This window comes from Oncorhynchus mykiss, chromosome 11, assembly GCF_013265735.2.
Source record: "Oncorhynchus mykiss isolate Arlee chromosome 11, USDA_OmykA_1.1, whole genome shotgun sequence".
Lineage (NCBI taxonomy): Eukaryota > Metazoa > Chordata > Actinopteri > Salmoniformes > Salmonidae > Oncorhynchus > Oncorhynchus mykiss.
In genome coordinates this window covers 59,759,087-59,780,432 of record NC_048575.1, presented here as the reverse complement: position 1 = coordinate 59,780,432, position 21,346 = coordinate 59,759,087, and the positions used below count along the sequence as shown (strand labels likewise).

The window sequence follows — 21,346 nt, the reverse complement described above, 5'->3', positions numbered from 1 at the left end:
GTAGATTGATGAGGAATTTGTTTTATTTAATCAGAATGCTGTGGTAGCCATGCTGGTTAAGTGTGCCTTGAATTCTAAATAAATCACAAACAGTGTCACCAGCAAAGCACCCCAACACCATACACCTCCTCCTCTATGCTTCACGGTGGGAACCACACATGCAGAGATCATCCGTTCACCTAGGCTGAGTCTCACAAAGACACTCAAATTTGGACTCATTAGACCAAAGGACAGATTTCCACTGGTCTAATGTCCATTGCTCGTGTTTCTTGGCCCAAGCAAGTCTCTTCTTATTATTGGTGTCCTTTAGTAGTAGTAGTGGTTTCTTTGCAGCAATTTGACCATGAAGGCCTGAATCCCTCAGTCTGCTCTGAATAGTTGATGTTGAAATGTGTCTGTTACTAGAACTCTGTGATGCATTTATTTGGGCTGCAAACTGAGGTGCAGTTAACTCTAATGAACTTGTCCTCTGCAAGGTAGGGGTGGTATATTCCGGGTCTTCCAGAGATAACTCCGGGTCTTCCTTTCCTGTGGCGGTTCTCATGCGAGCCAGTTTCATCATTGTGCTTGATGGTTTTTACGACTGCACTTGAGGAAACTTTCACATTTTCCGGATTGACTGACCTTCATGTTTTTAAGTAATGATTGACTGTCGTTTCTCATTGCTTATTTGAGCTGTCCTTGTCATAATATGGACTTGGTCTTTTACCAAATAGAGCTATCTTCTGTATACCACCCCTACCTTGTCACAACAGAACTTATTGGCCCAAGCGCATTAGGAATTAGAAATTCCAGGTGACTACCTCATGAAGCTGGTTGAGAGAATGCCAAGAGTGTGCAAAGCTGTCATCAAGGCAAAGGGTGGCTACTTTAAAGAATCTCAAATATAAACTATAGTTGGATTTGTTTAACCCTTTTTTGTTTACTACATGATTCCATTTGTGTTATTTCTTAGTTTTGATGTCTTCACTATTATTCTACAATATAGAAAATAGTAAAACTAAAGAAAAACCCTTGAATGAGTAGGTGTGTCCAAACTTTTGACCGGTACTGTATATATACACATGCACACTATGCACTTTTCATGCAAGTGTCCTATTAGACCTCCACAATAGTCCCTCCACTGCTTTTTGTTCTTGGTTGTTTTTGTTGTCTCCTTCTAGCCTTCATTACACTACACTCTTGACTTTTTGGTGCTCTCATATGAATATCGCAATACTGTCAGTCTGTCAACCAGCTGAAGCTGACTGATGGAGGCTACCAGCAGGGGGCAGCAGCCTCCTAGAATAAGGAGACCAGTGGTGATGGGAACGGGGACAAGGATGAGAAACCTGTGGAGTCAAATTGGTTACCTAATGATTTGTGATGAGTTACTCAAGAGCTGTCACAAGTTCCTGGGTCACATCGACAGGATTCTCCAGCAGCTGGAAGGTGTGTGTGTCTGTGTTTGTGGATCATAGCTACCATGGGCTCTTGAGTGGCGCAGCGGTCTAAGGCACTGTATCTTGAGGCATCACTACAGACACCCTGGTTTGAATCCAGGCTGTATCATAACTGGCTGTGATTGGGAATCCCATAGGTGGCGCACAATTGGCCCAGCAACGTCTGGGTTTGACCGGTGTAGGCCGTCATTGTAAATAAGAATTTGTTCTTAACTGACGTCCCTAGTAAAATAAAAAATTGTCCCTCCTCACAGACAGGACCCACCCAACCATCAACAGGGTCAGGACGTAGTTCATCAACCAATCTACGTGATGTGCGTGAATGCATGCATACATCACGTAACAAGTGCACTGTTTTTCATTGGTGTTTTACACTGTATCTGAATGTTTTTGTAGTGAATGTTTATGTGGTGAATGATAATGCCGTGGCCTCTCCATTGCAGGTGAGATTAAGTTTCACATCCCTGAACTGGAACTGGATCTGGAGGTGGATGTGCTGCTGACCACTCCAGAGGTGATGGAGAAGATGGAGCAGTGTGTGTTGAACTAGCAGACTCAGATCACCATTGTCGTTGAGGAGCAGCAGAAGAAGAAACCACAGGCGAGAGAGGGAATAGCTTTTTGGATCCATACTATTCATTCAGACCTTTTATGATTTCAAATGAAAATTAATTGAGTAGAAATGGCTGGTTAGTACTATTACTGGTTGTTTTATACATTCCCAGGCACCAGGCCCCATAGCAGACATAGAAACCTGGACCTGTCCATGACCGAGCTAAGCAATCTCCATGTGGGGATTGTGCGCTTCCTTAGCACACTGGAGAGACACTTCAAGGTGGGCTTATAGTCCTGAGGAACAGGCCCTGTAGAAACATTCCATGTGTTATTGAAATATGTAAATTACCAGTCAAATGTTTGGAAACTCTTACTCATTCAAGGGTTTTTCTTTATTTTTTATATTTTCTATATTGTAGAATAATAGTGAAGACATCAAAACTAAGAAATAACACATATGGAATCATGTAGTAAACAAAAAAGGATTCAACAAATCAAAATATATTTTATATTTGAAATTCTTCAAAGTAGCCACCCTTTGCCTTGACAGCTTTGCGCACGTGGCATTCTCTCAACCATCTTCATGAGGTAGTCACCTGGAATGCATTTCATTTAAGAGGTGTGCCTTGTTAAAAGTTGATTTGTGGAATTTCTTTCCATCTTAATAAGTTTGAGCCAATCAGTTGTGTTGTGACAAGGTAAGGGTATTATACAGAATAAAGCCCTATTTTGTAAAAGACCAAGTCCATATTATGGCAAGAACAGCTCAAATAAATCAAATCAAAGTTTATTTGTCACGTGCTGTTATGGCTGTCGGAATGAGACCAAGGTGCAGCGTGGTAGGCATACATTTTTAATGTATTAAATGATCACCAACAAAAAAACAAGATAAACGACACGTAAAGAATTGTAGCGCTAAACCAGCAACTAACAAAAACAAGGTCCCACAACAGAAAGTGGGAAAAAGGGCTGCCTAAGTATGATTCCCAATCAGAGACAATGATAGACAGCTGCCTCTGATTGGGAACAAAACTCGGCCCCAAAAAATATATAGACAATATAGAATACCCACCCCAACTCACACCCTGACCTAACCAAATAGAGAAATAAAACGTCTCTCTAAGGTCAGAGCGTGACACGTGCGCCAAATACAACAGGAGTAGACCTTACAGTGAAATGCTTACTAACAGGCTCTAACCAATAGTGCAAACAAGTTATTACGTGAACAATAGGTAGGTAAAGAAATAAAACAACAATATGGATAAAGTGACTATGCATATATGATGAACAGAGAGTAGCAGTAGTGTAAAAGAGGGGTTGGTGGGTTGTGGGTGGGACACAATGCAGATAGCCCGGTTAGCCAATGTGTGGGAGCACTGGTTGGTCGGCCCAATTGAGGTAGTATGTACATGAAAATGAATAGTACATGAATAGTACATGTACATGAATAGTTAAAGTGACTATGCATATATGATAAAAAGAGAGTAGCAGTGGTGTAAAAATAAGCAAAGAGAAACTACAGTCCTTAATTACTTTAAGACATGAAGGTCAATCAATCCGAAAAATGTCAAGAACTTTGAAAGTTTCTTCAAGTGCATTCGTAAAAACCATCAAGCGCTATGATGGAACTGGCTCTCACGAGGACCGCCACAGGAAAGGAAGACCCGGAGTTAACTCTGCTGCAGAGGATACATTCATTTGAGTTACCAGCCCCAGAAATTGCAGCCTAAATAAATTCTTCACAGTGTTCAAGTAACATCTCAACATAAACTGTTCAGAGGAGAATGTGTGAATCAGGCTTTTGTTGTCAAATTGCTGCAAAGAAACCACTACTAAAGGACACCAATAATAAGAAGAGACTTGCTTGGGCCAAGAAACACGAGCAATGGACATTAGACCAGTGGAAATTTGAGTCCAAATTTGAGATTTTTGGTTCCAACCGCTGTGTCTTTGTGAGACTCAGCCTAGGTGAACAGATGATCTCCGCATGTGTAGTTCCCACCGTGAAGCATGGAGGAGAAGGCGTGATGGTGTGGGGGTGCTTTGCTGGTGACACTGTCAATGATTTATTTAGAATTCAAGGCACACTTAACCAACATGGTTACCACAGTATTCTGCAGCGATCCGCCATCAAATCTGGTTTGCGCTTAGTGGGACTATAATTTGCTTTTCAACAGGACAATGACCCAAAACATACCTCCAGGCTGTGTAAGGGCTATTTGACCAAGAAGGAGAGGGATGGAGTGCTGCATCAGATGACCTGGCCTCCACAATCACCTGACCTCAACCCAATTGAGATGGTTTGGGAAGAGTTGAACCGCAGAGTGAAGGAAAAGCAGCCAACAAGTGCTCAGCATATGTGGAAACTCCTCCAGGACTGTTGGAAAAGCATTCGTCATGAAGCTGGTTGAGAGAATGCCAAGAGTGTGCAAAGCTGTCATCATGGCAAAGGTTGGCTACTTTGAAGAATCAAAAATCTCAAATATATTTTGATTTGTTTAACAATTTTTTGGTTACAATATGTATTATTTTATCATTTTGATGTTTTCACTACACTGTAGAAAATAGTAAAACATTAAGAAAAGCCTTTGAATGAGTAGGTGTGTCCAAACTTTTGGCTGGTACTGTAGGTCTGACTTTTCTGCTGCTGACATGCTCTTTTGATATGTTGTCCTTCTATCCCTGAGGCTAAGTTGTAGGCTCTTCTCCATGCCCAGAGACTAAGCATTTGTGTTGTGTGTTCCAGAATCTGGCCACCGGGGCAGACTTTGCTGTGATTCTGGACACCATCCCTCTGATGATGAACTGTCTGTTCATGGTGTGGATCATCTCCAGCTACTACAACAAGGACAAACACATGGAGCCCTTCACGGAGCGCATTGCCTGGGAGCTGTCTGTGTGTGTGGCTCATATCATCAATGTCCACGTGCTCTGTTTGTGCACCAGCTTTCTGCTATGATTATGAATACATGGGGCTGAATGGTCATCTGGTCATCACCCAGCTGACTGACCGCATCTACCTCACCCTCACACAGGTCCAATACCTGAACCTCAACAAAGATTTTGTCTAACTTAGCTACCACTGTGTTTGTGCTTGCCTCAGGCCCTGTCCATGTAGCTGGGTGGAGCCCCTGCAGGGCTGGCTGGAACAGGGAAGACAGTCTACCAAGGACCTTGCCAAGCTTTTACATTATTAGCGCTGTTGCAGGTATGGTTATAACGGCAATTGTAGTCCATATTAATGGTTTCTTTATTTATCTTATGTATTAATTTCTCATATTTCTCCTCTCCTCTGTCTTCCCCCTCTGTGTCCAGGCTGTGGGTAAGATTTTGTTTGGCCTGGCCCAGTGTGTTGCCTGGGGCTGCTTTGATGAATTCAACCTCATCGATGACTCTTGCTGTCTGTCATCTACTCCCAGATCCAGACCATCCACAATGCTCTCATCCTGCACCTCAAAGTGCTTCCATGTGGGTTATTATGGCACACAGTCATTTCTTTGATGTCTGGAGACTGCCAGGACAGTTCTGGATTGGGAGAGGCTGTTACAAAAACATTGCAATTTGAGTAAGTAGCTAGAAACAATTGCTACAGAACATCAATGATGTACTTATTGCAAGGTAATAACAATTTTGAGACGTTTTCCCTAAAGACTGTTGGTGACATTGTTTCAGGAGGCTTTGAACTCAGTTTTGTTGTGGGTGTCAGTTTTCAGGGCCTGGAGATCAGCATGGACGACCGCATGGGAATCTTCAGCACTATGCACCCTGGCTACGCTGGACTCACAGAGCTGGACTCACAGAGCTGGATGCACAGAGCTGCCTGAGTCAATCAAAGCCCTGTTCAGACCTGTGGTGGTCATGGTGCCTGACCTGCAGCAGATCAGTGAAACCATGCTCTTCTCAGGGGGATTCCTCTTGGCCAAAATGAGCAGCATATCCTCTCATCAACACACACACACACACACACACACACACACGCACGCACGCACACACACACACACACGCATGCACTCACATGCACAGACACATACACTGTTATAGATAAATGTTGTATCTGACATTGTTAGACAGTCACATTACTCAGTTAGTGATCTTCATTTGAATGCAGATTCTGGCCAAGAAGATGACAGTGCTGTACAAGCTGGCCAGGGAGCAGCTGTCTAAGCAGTTCTGCTATGACTTTGGACTGCAGGCTCTGAAATGTGTGTTAGTGATGGCGGGAGAACTGAAGAGAGGCTCACCAGATCTCAATGAAGACCTGTGAAAGTCCACTGTGATCCATCCGATTCCTCTGTATTTTATTTACAGTAAGTAGACAAAGAGAGCATTCATGATTTTCTGGAAATTGTGGGTGGTTTAATTTCTATGCCCTTGAAGATGTCTTAGACAATTGTTCTATTTCTCTCCCCCCTTTTTTAAAATGATCTTTCCCCTTCTCCTTCCCCAACTCCTTCTCCCCCTCTCTCTCTCACTGTTTCTCTCTCAGGATTTTAGTGTTGATGCGTGCCCTGTGTGACATGGACCTGCCTAAGTTTGTGTTTGAGGACGTGCCTCTGTTCCTGGGGCTGATCTCAGACCTGTTCCCGGGGCTTGACTAACCCTGTGTGCGCTACCCCAGATTCAACGATGCTGCAGAGCAGACCCTTCTCTGTCTCAACATTAAATCTCAGGGCATAGGAAACTTTGTGAAAATGACCATTAGCATTATACAATTGAAAGATGACAAATTCTGTTATTATTTCAACACATGAAACTGGAGATGTTAAGTCCCTATCCTAATGCTGTGGTGTGTCTGTGGTGTTCAGGTGGACAAGGTGGTGAAGATGTACGAGACCATGATGACCAGACACACCGCTATGCTGGTGGGCCCCACAGGTGGAGGCAAGTCAGTGGTCATCAGCACTCTGTGCCAGGCCCAGACCAGGTCATCAGCACTCTGTGCCAGGCCCAGACCAGGTCAGTGGTCTTCAGCACTCTGTGCCGGGCCCAGACCAGGTCATCAGCACTCTGTGCCAGGCCCAGACCAGGTCAGTGGTCATCAGCACTCTGTGCCAGGCCCAGACCAGGCCAGTGGTCATCAGACCACTGGGACAGCTGGCTTCCCAACAGCTTGGCTTCTCAAAGCATTCAAAAGAGAGTGTTTTGGGGGATAGTAGCCCTCATAATTGTGGTTGTTTTCATGCCTACAGGTTAGGCTTGGTGACCAAGCTGTACTCCCTGAACCCTAAAGCCATGAGTGTCATCAAGGTGTACGGCATTCTGGACCCTGTCACCAGAGACTGGACTGATGGGATCCTGTCCAACATCTTCAGAGACATCAACAAGCCCACCGACAGAAAGGAGAGGAGGTAAAGATCATGTCTGACTGCATCCCAGTTGGCACCCTATTCTCTTTATAGTTCACTACTTGTGACCAGGGCCCATAGGGATCTTGTCAAAAGTATTGGTCTTTAAAGGAAATAGGGTGTAATTTGGGTTTCAACCCTTGTCACTGCCATCCCCTTGTAGAACCTAACTCGACTCCACTGTATCAAGCTTCTTGGTATTTTGTTAGTGCATAGTATCCAATGCTGTATATATACATATCTTGTTGAGACATGGCCATAACCTACAGGTACATTCTGTTTGATGGGGAAGGAGATGCTCTGTGGGTGGAGAACATGAACTCAGGAATGAACGACAACAAACTGCTCACCCTGGCCAATCGAGAGAGGATCCGTCTGCAGAACCACTGTGCTATGCGCTTTGAGGTTTGTCAGTATATGATCACTATGGTCTCTTCAGACCAAACTTTATTTGCACAGTTGTCTGATTGAGAACCATATCAGTCCAAACATAGAAATGGGAAAACTAAACACACAACATAGAATGCCCACTCAGCTCACGTCCTGACCAACAATAAAACAAAGAAAATACAAAAGAACTATGGTCAGAACGTGACAGTGCCCAACACTATTGACCTGATAGTGGAGGGTATTGTTGATGGCAAACAGGTAGAGAAACTGAAGTCCATCATCCCTCAGACAGATCACATGGTTAGTACAGCCTGGCCTTCTCAAGTGTTATAACACGTTGCTAATGATAAGAATATCTTAAGGCAGAGGTTTTTCCCAAATTGAATCTCATATTTCCTGCAACAAAATCAGTTGCTGTATCACGCACCTAAGGTTGGATCCAGCAAATTTCTTACCCTACATTTCTACTTCCATAGTCCATTTTCATGCCTGTCCATAACGTCTGTCTGTCTGTCTGTCTGTCTGTCTGTCTGTCTGTCTGTCTGTCTGTCTGTCTGTCTGTCTGTCTGTCTGTCTGTCTGTCTGTCTGTCTGTCTGTCTGTCTGTCTAAAGCATTGATGTACAGTTGAAGTCGGAAGTTTACATACACTTAGGTTGGAATCATAAAAACTCATTTTTCAACCACTCCACAAATTTCTTGTTAACAAACTATACTTTTGGCAAGTCGGTTAGGACATCTACTTTGTGCATGACACAAGTAATTTTTCCAACAATTGTTTACAGATTATTTCACTTATTTTTCACCGTATAACAATTCTAGTGGATCACAAGTTTACATACAAGTTGACTGTGCCGTTAAACAGCTTGGAAAAATCCAGAAAATTATGTCATGGCTTTAGAGGCTTCGGATACGCTAATTGACATCATTTGAGTCAATTGGAGGTGTACCTGTGGATGTGTTTCAATGCCTACCTTCAAACTCAGTGCCTCTTTACTTGACTACATGGGAAAATCAAAATATAATTGGAGACCTCCACAAGTCTGGTTCATCCTTGGAAGCAATTTACAAACACCCGAAGGTACTACGTTCATCTGTACAAACAATAGTACGCAAGTATAAACACCACGGGACCACGCAGCCGTCATATCACTCAGGAAGGAGTGATGTCTCCTAGTGATGAACTTACTTTGTTGCGAAAAGTGCAAAACAATCCCAGAACAACAGCAAAGGACCTTGTGAAGATGCTGGAGGAAACAGGAACAAAAGTATCTATATCCACAGTAAAAAGAGTCTTATATCGACATAACCTGAAAGGCCGCTCAACAAGGAAGTAGCCACTGCTCCAAATCTGACATAAAAAAAAGCCAGACTATGGTTTGCAACTGCACATGGGGACAAAGATCATACTTTTTTGAGAAATGTCTTCTGATCTGATGAAACAAAAATAGAAATGTTTGGCCATAACGACCATCGTTATGTTTGGAGGAAGCCGAAGAACACCATCCCAGCAGTGAAGCACGGAGGTGGCAGCATCATGTTGTGGGGGTGCTTTGCTGCAGGAGGGACTGGTGCACTTCACAAAATAGATGGCATCATGAGAAAGGAAAATTATGTGGATATATTGAAGCAACATCTCAAGACATCAGTCAGGAAATTAAAGCTTGGATGCAAATGGGTCTTTCAAATGGACAATGACCCCAAGCATGCTTCCAAAGTTGTGGCAAAATGGCTTAAGGACAACAAAGTTAAGGTATTGGAGTGGCCATCACAAAGCCCTGACCTAAAACCTATAGAACATTTGTGGACAGAACTGAAAAAGCATGTGCGAGCAAGGAGGCCTACAAACCTGACTCAGTTACACCAGCTCTGTCAGGAGGAATGGACCAGAATTCACCCAACTTATTGTGGGAAGCTTGTGGAAGGCTACCCGAAATGTTTGACCCAAGTTAAATAATTTAAAGGCAATGCTACCAAATACTAATTGAGTGCATGTAAACTTCTGACCCAGTGGGAATGTAATGAAAGAAAAAAAAGTTTAAATAAATCATTCTCTCTTCTATTATTCTGACATTTCACAATCTTTAAAAAAAAGTGGTGATCCTAACTGACCAAAGACAGGGAATTTTTACTTGGATTAAATGTCAGGAATAGTGAAAAACTGAGTTTACATGTATTTGGCTAAGGTGTATGTAAACTTCCGACTTCAACTGTATGTGTGCTCAGCAGAAAACAAATAAATAAGCCATCCACTGGATTCCTACAAATAGCAAATGTACTCTTTTTTCAAACCTCACTTTTTTCTCCCTCACCATCATTTTTCTCTTCCCTCTTCCATCCCTCTCTTTCTCTCTCCCTCCTCTCTCTCCATCCCTTTCTCTCTTCATTTCTCTCTCTCTTACAGTCCCTACCGTGGACACCACACAAGCCAGCTGGCTAATGGAACAGATGGTGAAAATCAAGAGGCCTGTAGTTCTGGTGGGAGAGTATGGCATCTCCAAGACAGCCACCACCCAGAACTTCCTGAAGAATCTCAACATGGACACTACTGTGAGTTTACATCATAGGATGTCACAGAGACACAGACAGAGCCCAAGGCTCTGAAATAGCAACCTACTGCATTCCATATAGTGCATTACTTTTGACCAGGGCCCATTTAGGACACACAGCATGTGTATGAACTATGTTTAATGTTGCTTCCTTCAGCCTCCAGATGATGCTGATCATCAACTTCTCATCGCAGACCACATCCATGGACCGCCAGAGGAACATTGAGGTCGGCGTGGAGAAGAGCACAAAGGAGATATACGACCCTTCCATGGGCAAGAGACTGCTGATCTCAACAAGCCCAGGGTAGGTACCTGCCTGTTCTGGCACACCATCACCCTCTCTTCCATTCCTCAACTTTCTTCATCCTTTGCATGTGTCTGAATTGATGTAGGTTAACATGTTTGTTTGGTTGTTTGTATGTTGGTGTATAACTTTATCTGTGTCCTATGAGGTGGATGAGAATGGGACGCAGCAGCACATTGCCCTGCTGAAGGAGGAACGAGGTGGGCACTCACTTAATTTCCCTCTTCAGTGTCTTCAACATCCCCTTTCCAGAGGAGTACTTCCATCTCATCTACTCCTCCATCCACCAGGGTGAGACTGTCACAGCTTTTAAAATACAGCTGTTACCACCAAAAACAGCATTACCACACATGAACTAAGAAGATGTTACTAACACCAACAAGCTCATGTTAAGTGTTGTGTCATGTTAAGTCTCTGTCTCTGAACGTTTCTCGCCTACATTTACATTTTAGTCATTTAGCACGACTTACAGTAATGAGTGAGTGTATACATGTTCATACTGCAGGTTTCTGACGGTCACCCAGTTTGTGCGTGTGTGGAGGAACGAGTGCCTGAGGGTGTTCCTTGACAGACTCATCAATTAAATTGACAAAGCTCTGGTAAATTAATCTGCATGGTTCTGTTCTGCTTAATATTGAAAGTGACTTCAAAAGTTAGATTAAATTCTCGCTCTCAACAAGTCTGAGCCACGAGTCTATGAGGACATACAGGAATATGATGCTTTCAAAGCCTTGTCCCAGGTACTCAGAAGTCAGAATGATTACTTTCAAACATGTTTGATTTGTACCTTTTATAATTTGAGAGCTTCGAACTATAAGGTTCTATCTACAAAAAGATGATTCTGAGAAAAATGGCTTTAAAGTTCCGAACCCTCATTGGTTTGAATGGTGTTTTTAATATTGTATTCTTGTAACAACATGAATTGAGGTATTTAGACGACACTGAACAAAAATATAAACAAAATAGGTAGTTGGTCCCATGTTTCATGAGCTGAAATAAAATATCCCAGAAATGTGCCTTCTGCAAAAAAAGCTTAATTCTGTAACATGTTGTGTTGGTTTACATCCCTGTTAATGAGCTTTTCTCCTTTGCCAAGATAATCCATCCACCTGACAGGTGTGGCATATCAAAAAACTGATTAAACAGCATGATCATTGCACAAGTGCACCTTGTGCTGGGGACACCTTGTGCTGAGGGTCACTCTAATGTACAGTTTTGTCACACAACACAATACCACAGATGTCTCAAGTTTTGAGGGAGCGTGCAATAACATGCTGACTGCAGGAATGTCCACCAGAGTTGTTGTCAGAGAATTTAATGTTCTGTTCTCTACTATTTGCCTCCTTCAACGTTTTAGCGAATTTGGCAGTACTTCCAACTGGGCTCACAACCACAGACCACGTGTATGGCGTTGTGTGGGCGAGTGGTTTGCTTATGTCAATGTTGTGAACAGAGTTCCCCATGGTGGCTTTGGGGTTATGGTATGGACAGGCATAAGCTACAGTTAACAAACACAATTACATTTTAGCGATGGCAATTTGAATACACAGAAATACCGTAATGAGATCCTGAGGCCCATTTTCTTATTGTATCTGTGACCAACAGATGCATATCTGTATTCCCAGTCAAGTGAAATTCATTGATTGATTAGGGCCTAATGAATTTATTTAAATTGACTTATTTCCTCATATGAACTGTAACTTAGTAAAATCTTTGAAATTGTTGCATGTTGTGTTTTATATTTTTGTTCAGTGTATACAGTGCATTTGGAAAGTATTCAGACCCCTTGACTTTTTCCACATTTTGTTACGTTACAGCCGTATTCTAAAATTGATTAAATTAATATTTTCCTTGTCAATCTACACACAATACACCATAATGACAAAGCGAAAACAGATTTTGGGAAAACAGAAATACCTTATTTACATACACTACCGTTCAAAAGTTTGGGGTCACTTAGAAATGTCCTTGTTTTTGAAAGAAAATCATTTTTTTTGTACATTAAAATAAGATCAAATTGATCAGAAATACAGTGTAGACATTGTTAATATTGTAAATGACTATTGTAGCTGGAAAAGGCTGATCGGAATATCTACGGAATATCTACATAGGCGTACAAGAGGCCCATTATCAGTAAAAGGCAAATGACAGCCCAATTGGAGTTTGCCAAAAGGCACCTAAAGGACTCTCAGATCATGAGAAACAAGATTATCTGGTCTGATGAAACCAAGATTGAACTCTTTGGCCCAAATGCCAAGCGTCAAACCTGAAGGAAACCTGGCACCATCCCTACAGTGAAGCATGGTGGTGGCAGCATCAAATCAAATCAAAATGTATTTGTCACATACACATGGTTAGCAGATGTTAATGCGAGTGTAGCGAAATGCTTGTTCTTCTAGTTCCGACCATGCAGTAATATCTAACAAGTAATCTAACAATTTCACAACAAGCACCTTATACACACAAGTGTAAAGGAATGAATAAGTATATGTACATAAAAATATATATGGATGAGCGATGGCCGAATGTCATAGGAAATATGCAGTAGATGGTATAGAGTACAGGATGTACAGTGCCTTGCGAAAGTATTCGGCCCCCTTGAACTTTGCGACCTTTTGCCACATTTCAGGCTTCAAACATAAAGATATAAAACTGTAGTTTTTTGTGAAGAATCAACAACAAGTGGGACACAATCATGAAGTGGAACGACATTTATTGGATATTTCAAACTTTTTTAACAAATCAAAAACTGAAAAATTGGGCGTGCAAAATTATTCAGCCCCCTTAAGTTAATACTTTGTAGCGCCACCTTTTGCTGCGATTATGGCTGTAAGTCGCTTGGGGTATGTCTCTATCAGTTTTGCACATCGAGAGACTGAACATTTTTCCCATTCCTCCTTGCAAAACAGCTCGAGCTCAGTGAGGTTGGATGGAGAGCATTTGTGAACAGCAGTTTTCAGTTCTTTCCACAGATTCTCGATTGGATTCAGGTCTGGACTTTGACTTGGCCATTCTAACACCTGGATATGTTTATTTTTGAACCATTCCATTGTAGATTTTGCTTTATGTTTTGGATCATTGTCTTGTTGGAAGACAAATCTCCGTCCCAGTCTCAGGTCTTTTGCAGACTCCATCAGGTTTTCTTCCAGAATGGTCCTGTATTTGGCTCCATCCATCTTCCCATCAATTTGAACCATCTTCCCTGTCCCTGCTGAAGAAAAGCAGGCCCAAACCATGATGCTGCCACCACCATGTTTGACAGTGGGGATGGTGTGTTCAGCTGTGTTGCTTTTACGCCAAACATAACGTTTTGCATTGTTGCCAAAAATTTCAATTTTGGTTTCATCTGACCAGAGCACCTTCTTCCACATGTTTGGTGTGTCTCCCAGGTGGCTTGTGGCAAACTTTAAACAACACTTTTTATAGATATCTTTAAGAAATGGCTTTCTTCTTGCCACTCTTCCATAAAGGCCAGATTTGTGCAATATACGACTGATTGTTGTCCTATGGACAGAGTCTCCCACCTCAGCTGTATATCTCTGCAGTTCATCCAGAGTGATCATGGGCCTCTTGGCTGCATCTCTGATCAGTCTTCTCCTTGTATGAGCTGAAAGTTTAGAGGGACGGCCAGGTCTTGGTAGATTTGCAGTGGTCTGATACTCCTTCCATTTCAATATTATCGCTTGCACAGTGCTCCTTGGGATGTTTAAAGCTTGGGAAATCTTTTTGTATCCAAATCCGGCTTTAAACTTCTTCACAACAGTATCTCGGACCTGCCTGGTGTGTTCCTTGTTCTTCATGATGCTCTTTGCGCTTTTAATGGACCTCTGAGACTATCACAGTGCAGGTGTATTTATATGGAGACTTGATTACACACAGGTGGATTGTATTTATCATCATTAGTCATTTAGGTCAACATTGGATCATTCAGAGATCCTCACTGAACTTCTGGAGAGAGTTTGCTGCACTGAAAGTAAAGGGGCTGAATAATTTTGCACGCCCAATTTTTCAGTTTTTGATTTGTTAAAAAAGTTTGAAATATCCAATAAATGTCGTTCCACTTCATGATTGTGTCCCACTTGTTGTTGATTCTTCACAAAAAAATACAGTTTTATATCTTTATGTTTGAAGCCTGAAATGTGGCAAAAGGTCGCAAAGTTCAAGGGGGCCGAATACTTTCGCAAGGCACTGTACATATGAGATGAGTAGTGTAGGTTATGTAAGCATCATATAAAGTGGCATAGTTTTAAGTGACTAGTGATACATCCAATTTTTATTACATCCTTATTACATCCAATTTTTTATTATTAAAGTGGCTAGAGATTGAGTCAGTATGTTGGCAGCAGCCACTCAATGTTAGTGATGGCTGTTTAATAGTCTGATGGTCTTGAGATAGAAGCTGTTTTTCAGTCTCTCGGTCCCAGCTTTGATGCACCTGTACTGACCTCGCCTTCTGGATGATAGCGGGGTGAACAGGCAGTGGCTCGGGTGGTTGTTGTCCTTGATGATCTTTTTGGCCTTCCTGTGACATCGGGTGGTGTAGGTGTCCTGGAGAGCAGGTAGTTTGCCCCCGGTGATGCGTTGTGCAGTTGTCACTACCCTCTGGAGAGCCTTACAGTTGTGGGTGGAGCAGTTGCTGTACCAAGGAGGGGATACAGCCCGACAGGATGCTCTCGTTTGTGCATCTGTAAAGGTTTGTGAGTGCTTTTGGTGACAAGCTGAATTTCTTCAGCCTCCTGAGGTTGAAGAGGCGCTGTTGCGCCTTCTTCACCACGCTGTCTGTGTGGGTGGACCATTTCAGTTTGTCTGTGATGTGTACGCCGAGGAACTTAAAACTTTCCACCTTCTCCACTACTGTCCCGTCGATGTGGATAGGGGGGTGCTCCCTCTGCTGTTTCCTGAATTCCACGACCATCTCCTTTGTTTTGTTAACGTTGAGTGTGAGGCTATTTTCCTGACACCACACTCCGAGAGCCCTCACCTCCTCCCTGTAGGCCGTCTCATCGTTGTTGGTAATCAAGCCTACCACTGTTGTGTCGTCCGCAAACTTGATGATTGAGTTGGAGGCATGCGTGACCACGCAGTCATGGGTGAACAGGGAGTACAGGAGAGGGCTGAGAACACACCCTTGTGGGGCCCCAGTGTTAAGGATCAGCGGGGTGGAGATGTTGTTTCCTACCCTCACCACCTGGGGGCGGTCCGTCAGGAAGTCCAGGACCCAGTTGCACAGTGCGGGGTTGAGACCCTGGGTCACCGAGCTTAATGAAGAGTTTGGAGGGTACTATGGTGTTGAATGCTGAGCTGTAGTCGATGAACAGCATTCTCACATAGGTATTCCTCTTGTCCAGATGGGTTTGGGCAGTGTGCAGTGTGATTGTGATTGCATTGTCTGTGGACCTATTGGGGCGGTAAGCAAATTGGAGTGGGTGTCAAGTAGGGTGGAGGTGATATGATCCTTGACTAGTCTCTCAAAGCACTTCATGATGACGGAGGTGAGTGCTATGTGGCGATAGTCATTTAGCTCAGTTACCTTTGCTTTCTTGGGAACTGGAACAATGGTGGCCATCTTGAAGCATGTGGGAACAGCAGACTGGGATAAGGATAGATTGAATATGTCCGTAAACACACCAGCCAGCTGGTCTGTGCTTGCTCTGAGGACGCGGCTGGGGATGCTGTCCGGGCTGGCAGCTTTGCGAGGGTTAAGACGTTTAAATGCTTTACTCACGTTGGCTGCGGTGAAGGAGAGCCCGCAGGTTTTGGTAGCGGGCTGTGTCGTTGTCACTGTATTGTCCTCAAAGCGAGCAAAGAAGTTGTTTAGTTTGTCTGGGAGCAAGACATCGTGGTCCGCGACAGGGCTGGTTTTCTTTTTGTAGTCCTTGATTGACTGTAGACCCGGCCACATACCTCTCGTGTCTGAGCCGTTGAATTGACTCTACTTTGTCTCTATACTGATGCCTAGCTTGTTTGTTTGCCTTGCGGAGGGAATAACTACACTGTTTGTATTCGTTCATGTTTCTGGTCACATTGCCCTGATTAAAAGCAGTGGTTCGCACTTTCAGTTTTGCACGAATGCTGCCATCAATTCACGGTTTCTGGTTGGGGAAGGTTTTAATAGTTGCTGTGGGTACAACATCACCGATGCACTTGCTAATAAACTCGCTCACCGAATCAGCGTATTCATCAATGTTATTGTCCGAAGACTATGCGGAACATATCCCAGTCCACGTGATCGAAGCAATCTTGAAGCGTGGATTCAGATTGGTCGGACCAGCGTTGAACAGACAGTCGTCTCAAATAAAACTTTGAAGGACCTCGGCGTTACTCTGGACCCTGTTCTCTCTTTTGACGAAGATATCAAGACTGTTTCAAGGACAGCTTTTTTCCATCTACGTAACATTGCAAAAATCAGAAACTTTCTGTCCAAAAATTATGCAGAAAAATATATCCATGCTTTTGTTACTTCTAGGTTACACTACTGCAATGCTATACTTTCCGGCTACCCGGATAAAGCACTAAATAAACTTCAGTTAGTGCTAAATACGGCTGCTAGAATCCTGACTAGAACCAAAAAAAAATATCATATTCGTCCAGTGCTAGCCTCCCTACACTGGCTTCCTGTCAAGGCAAGGGCTGATTTCAAGGTTTTACTGCTAACCTACAAAGCATTACTTGCTCCTACCTATCGCTCTGATTTGGTCCTGCCGCACATACCTACATGTACGCTACGGTCACAAGACGCAGGCCTCCTAATTGTCCCTAGAATTTCTAAGCAAACAGCTGGAGGCAGGGCTTTCTCCTATAGAGCTCCATTTTTATGGAATGGTCTGCCTACCCATGTGAGAGACGCAAACTCGGTCTCAACCTTTAAGTCTTTACTGAAGACTCATCTCTTCAGTGGGTCATATGATTGAGTGTAGTCTGGCCCAGGAGTGTGAAGGTGAACGGAAAGGCTCTGGAGCAACGAACCCGCCCTTGCTGTCTCTGCCTGGCCGGTTCCCCTCTTTCCACTGTGATTCTCTGCCTCTAACCCTATTACAGGGGCTGAGTCACTGGCTTACTGGTGCTCTTTCATGCTGTCCCTAGGAGGGGTGCGTCACTTGAGTGGGTTGACTCACTGATGTGATCTTCCTGTCTGGGTTGGCGCCCCCCCTTGGGTTGTGCCATGGCGGAGATCTTTGTGGGCTATACTCGGCCTTGTCTCTCGATGGTAAGTTGGTGGTTGAAGATGCCCCTCTAGTGGTGTGGGGGTTGTGCTTTGGCAAAGTGGGTGGGGTTATATCCTTCTTGTTTGGCCTTATCCGGGGGTATCATCGGATGGGGCCACAGTGTCTCCTGACCCCTCCTGTCTCAGCCTCCAGTATTTGTGCTGCAGTAGTTTATGTGTCGGGGGGCTAAGGTCAGTTTGTTATATCTGGAGTACTTCTCCTGTCTTATCCGGTGTCCTGTGTGAATTTAAGTATGCTCTCTAATTCTCTTTTTCTCTCTTTCTTTCTCTCTCTCAGAGGACCTGAGCCCTAGGACCATGCCTCGGGACTACCTGGCATGATGACTCCTTGCTGTCCCAGTCCACCTGGCCGTGCTGCTGCTCCAGTTTCAACTTTTCTGCCTGTGGCTATGGAATCCTGACCTGTTCACTGGACGTGCTACCTGTCCCGGACCTATTATTTGACCATGCTGGTAATTTATGAACATTTGAACATCTTGGCCATGTTCTGTTATAATCTCCATCCGGCACAGCCAGAAGAGGACTGGCCACCCCTCAAAGCCTGGTTCCTCTCTAGGTTTCTTCCTAGGTTTTGGCCTTTCTAGGGAGTTTTTCCTGGCCACCGTGCTTCAACACCTGCATTGCTTGCTGTTTGGGGTTTTAGGCTGGGTTTCTGTACAGCACTTTGAGATATCAGCTGATGTAAGAAGGGCTATATAAATACATTTGATTTGATTTGAGTCTGAATACTTTCCAAAATGCACTGTATGCTGTAGGTAGAGAACATTGAACAGCACAAGGCTATGTCAATAACTACATTTTGACAAAATAGATAGAACCTTATAGTCCCCAGCTTTCCCCCATCTGTACTTGCCACAATTAAACAGCACCGTCAGATGTCAGAACTTCATGTGTGTCCAGTCTGGATCCTTGTCTTTGTGTCAGTGCTGACCTGCCCCTGTCACTGTTCTGTAGGAGATCCTGGAGGAGTACATTGAGAACAAGTCCAGAATGAACCTGGTTCTGTTTGATGACGCCGTGGAGCACCTGTGGAGGACAAAGCCAAGGATATCGAGGAGCAGAACAAGGTGATTGCTGTGGGGAAGAGGGATGCTGACTTGCTGAGAGCTCATTGGCTGAGGCCCTGCCTGCCTGCCCTGGGCAGCCCCCCCCCCCCCCCCCCCCCCCCCCCACACAGGCTGAATTCCAAATGGCACCCTATGGTGCACTACTTTAGACTGTACACTATATAGGGAATAGAGTGTCATTTGGGAGGCACCCATGATGTACTGGTGACACTCATATCAGATAGCCGGGCCCGGAGTCTGCAGTCTAGTCCTGATGAAGTGTTACGTTGTCATCTGGCCCGTTCCCCGGCTCTTGGTCCTCAGGAAAATAGGAAAATTGTGTCATAGGAAAATTACAGATGATTTGGGGAAATGTCTGATGTTGATTAATGGAACAAGTTGCTCAGTGGCTTTAACTTACACAAAGCATAGCAGACCTCCAGGAGCAGGACTGAACTGAACTAAACACACATGGTTCAGACCCCTAACCTCCTAGATAGAGGAGGCAACTGTGGTTAGACACAAATCAATGAAAACATATTATAATTAAACACAAATCAAATGCATGTCATTCCCACACATTAAAAACATTAGCTGGGAATACGTTTTGTTTTTATGCCATCTGTTGAAGGAGGATGTAAGTACGAACCTAGTGTGACCTATGCTTTTTTCCGTTATCCTTATCCTAATTCGTTGAAAACTCCATTTCAACAGTGCTCCAAAGAACATAAATCCTGTTTTACAGATTGCATTGTTGTGTTTAGAGGCTGTATATTCCTCCCTTGGGGGGGTGTAGGATTTGCAAATCCTATTCATTGTACACTTAAATGATGGTAGATCGTTTTCCTGCTTGACTCCTTTAAAGCTGGAATCCATGCTTGGTGAAACTGCCACGTCCGTTTGGGATATTATAACAACCTATTATAACAACAAAGAAGTTACTCCCGAGTGGCGCAGAGGTCTAAGTCACTGCATCTCAGTGCAAGAGGCGTCACTACAGTCCCTGGTTCGAATCCAGGCTGTATCACATCAGGCCATGATTGGGAGTCCCATAGGGCGGCGCCCAGCGTTGGCCAGTTTTGGCCAGGGTAGGCTGTCATTGTAAATAAGAATTTGTTCTTAACTGACTTGCCAGGTTAAATATTATTATTATTTTTTCATTCTTCAAACAACGAACACTGTTTTTCCCCTCAGACATCATTGCTTACGCAATAGAACAGCAGAGTATGTACTGTGATTTTTTTTTACCATGATGCCGGACTTTCCTCTCCTCCATTTCATCAGCAAAACAAAATAATGACAAATGTGCTATGGCGAAACAGTGGCACTGTTTAACCTGATCCAAATTGCCTTAGAGCTCCATTCATGTCCATTGATTGTTGTTTTCCTGTCTTGTCTCTCTAGTTGTGCTTCTGTTTACTCGTCTGGCACGCCACCGCTGTGCAAATCGTTTGTCAAGTGACCCAATCAGGTCCAGGTGGTGTGTGAGTGCATCCTGGTTATGCGAGGCCAGGAGATCAGCTGGAAGTCAGCCAAGAGCATGATGGAAATGTACTGGGATGCCATCAACACCAGCCAGGTCAAGACTGTCAGAGGTAGGTCACTTCTGTTCTGTGGTGTTCACACCAAACAGGACAACAATAGGTCTAACAAAATCCACATTGCAACTTTAACATGAGCCATAAAATAGCAAATATACCATTTTACATTAGTCTGACATATGTTCACTCTATTCGCCATGTGTTTCCCCTTGGCCAAACTCTTGGAGAACCTGAACACCAGCTTTGAAGAAATGCAGACTATCAGTAAGGCTGGTTCTGGGATGTTCAAGTTTGTGGAGGCTGTCATGGGCTACTGTGACGTCGCCAGGGAGATCAAGCCCAAGAGAGAGAAGGTTACATGACCCAGGCAATATGATCGAGATAGTATAAACAGTGTACATTACTTTGACCGGCATTGGGGACCTTCCATAGTTATGAATCTCTTCTGTTTACGTAGGCATAACACTAGCCTGCACATGGCCCATGGCAGTTATATGGCACCAGCCAATGAGAATTAGCAGTGTTGTGTTAGTTAGTGGTTTTTCACTCCCCCTGGCTGTCTGTTGCAGGTGAGGTGCCCAGAGAAGAACATCTTCCAGAGCAAGCGTGAGCTGGAGCGTATTCAGAACCATCCATAGGGAGCCGGGGGCGCTGGGGGACAAGTACAATACTGCCATGGGGAGATGCAGTTGCTGCACAAAGAGGCTGAGGTCATGGAGAGGAGGCTGATCGCTGCTGACAAACTCATCTCAGGCCTGGGCTCAGAGAACAAGTGGAGTGGATATATTCACACACAGAGAAGACAGCATGGCTTACAGACAGTTGAAAGGCTGAGGATCATGTTGATATGTTCCATTTTCTGACTACCTTTTCTGTATCTTCCAGCCCTTCCACTTCTTCCACAACAAGGAGATGGACTACAAGATCCCTCCTGACGGGCCCAAGGAAAAT

General features: G+C 43.8%; 1 pseudogene; it reads left to right on the top strand.

The window, feature by feature from the left end:
- Nucleotides 1-1,355: 1,355 nt before the first annotated feature.
- LOC118937391 lies at nucleotides 1,356-21,334 on the top strand (annotated as a pseudogene).
- The last annotated feature ends 12 nt before the right edge of the window (nucleotides 21,335-21,346 follow it).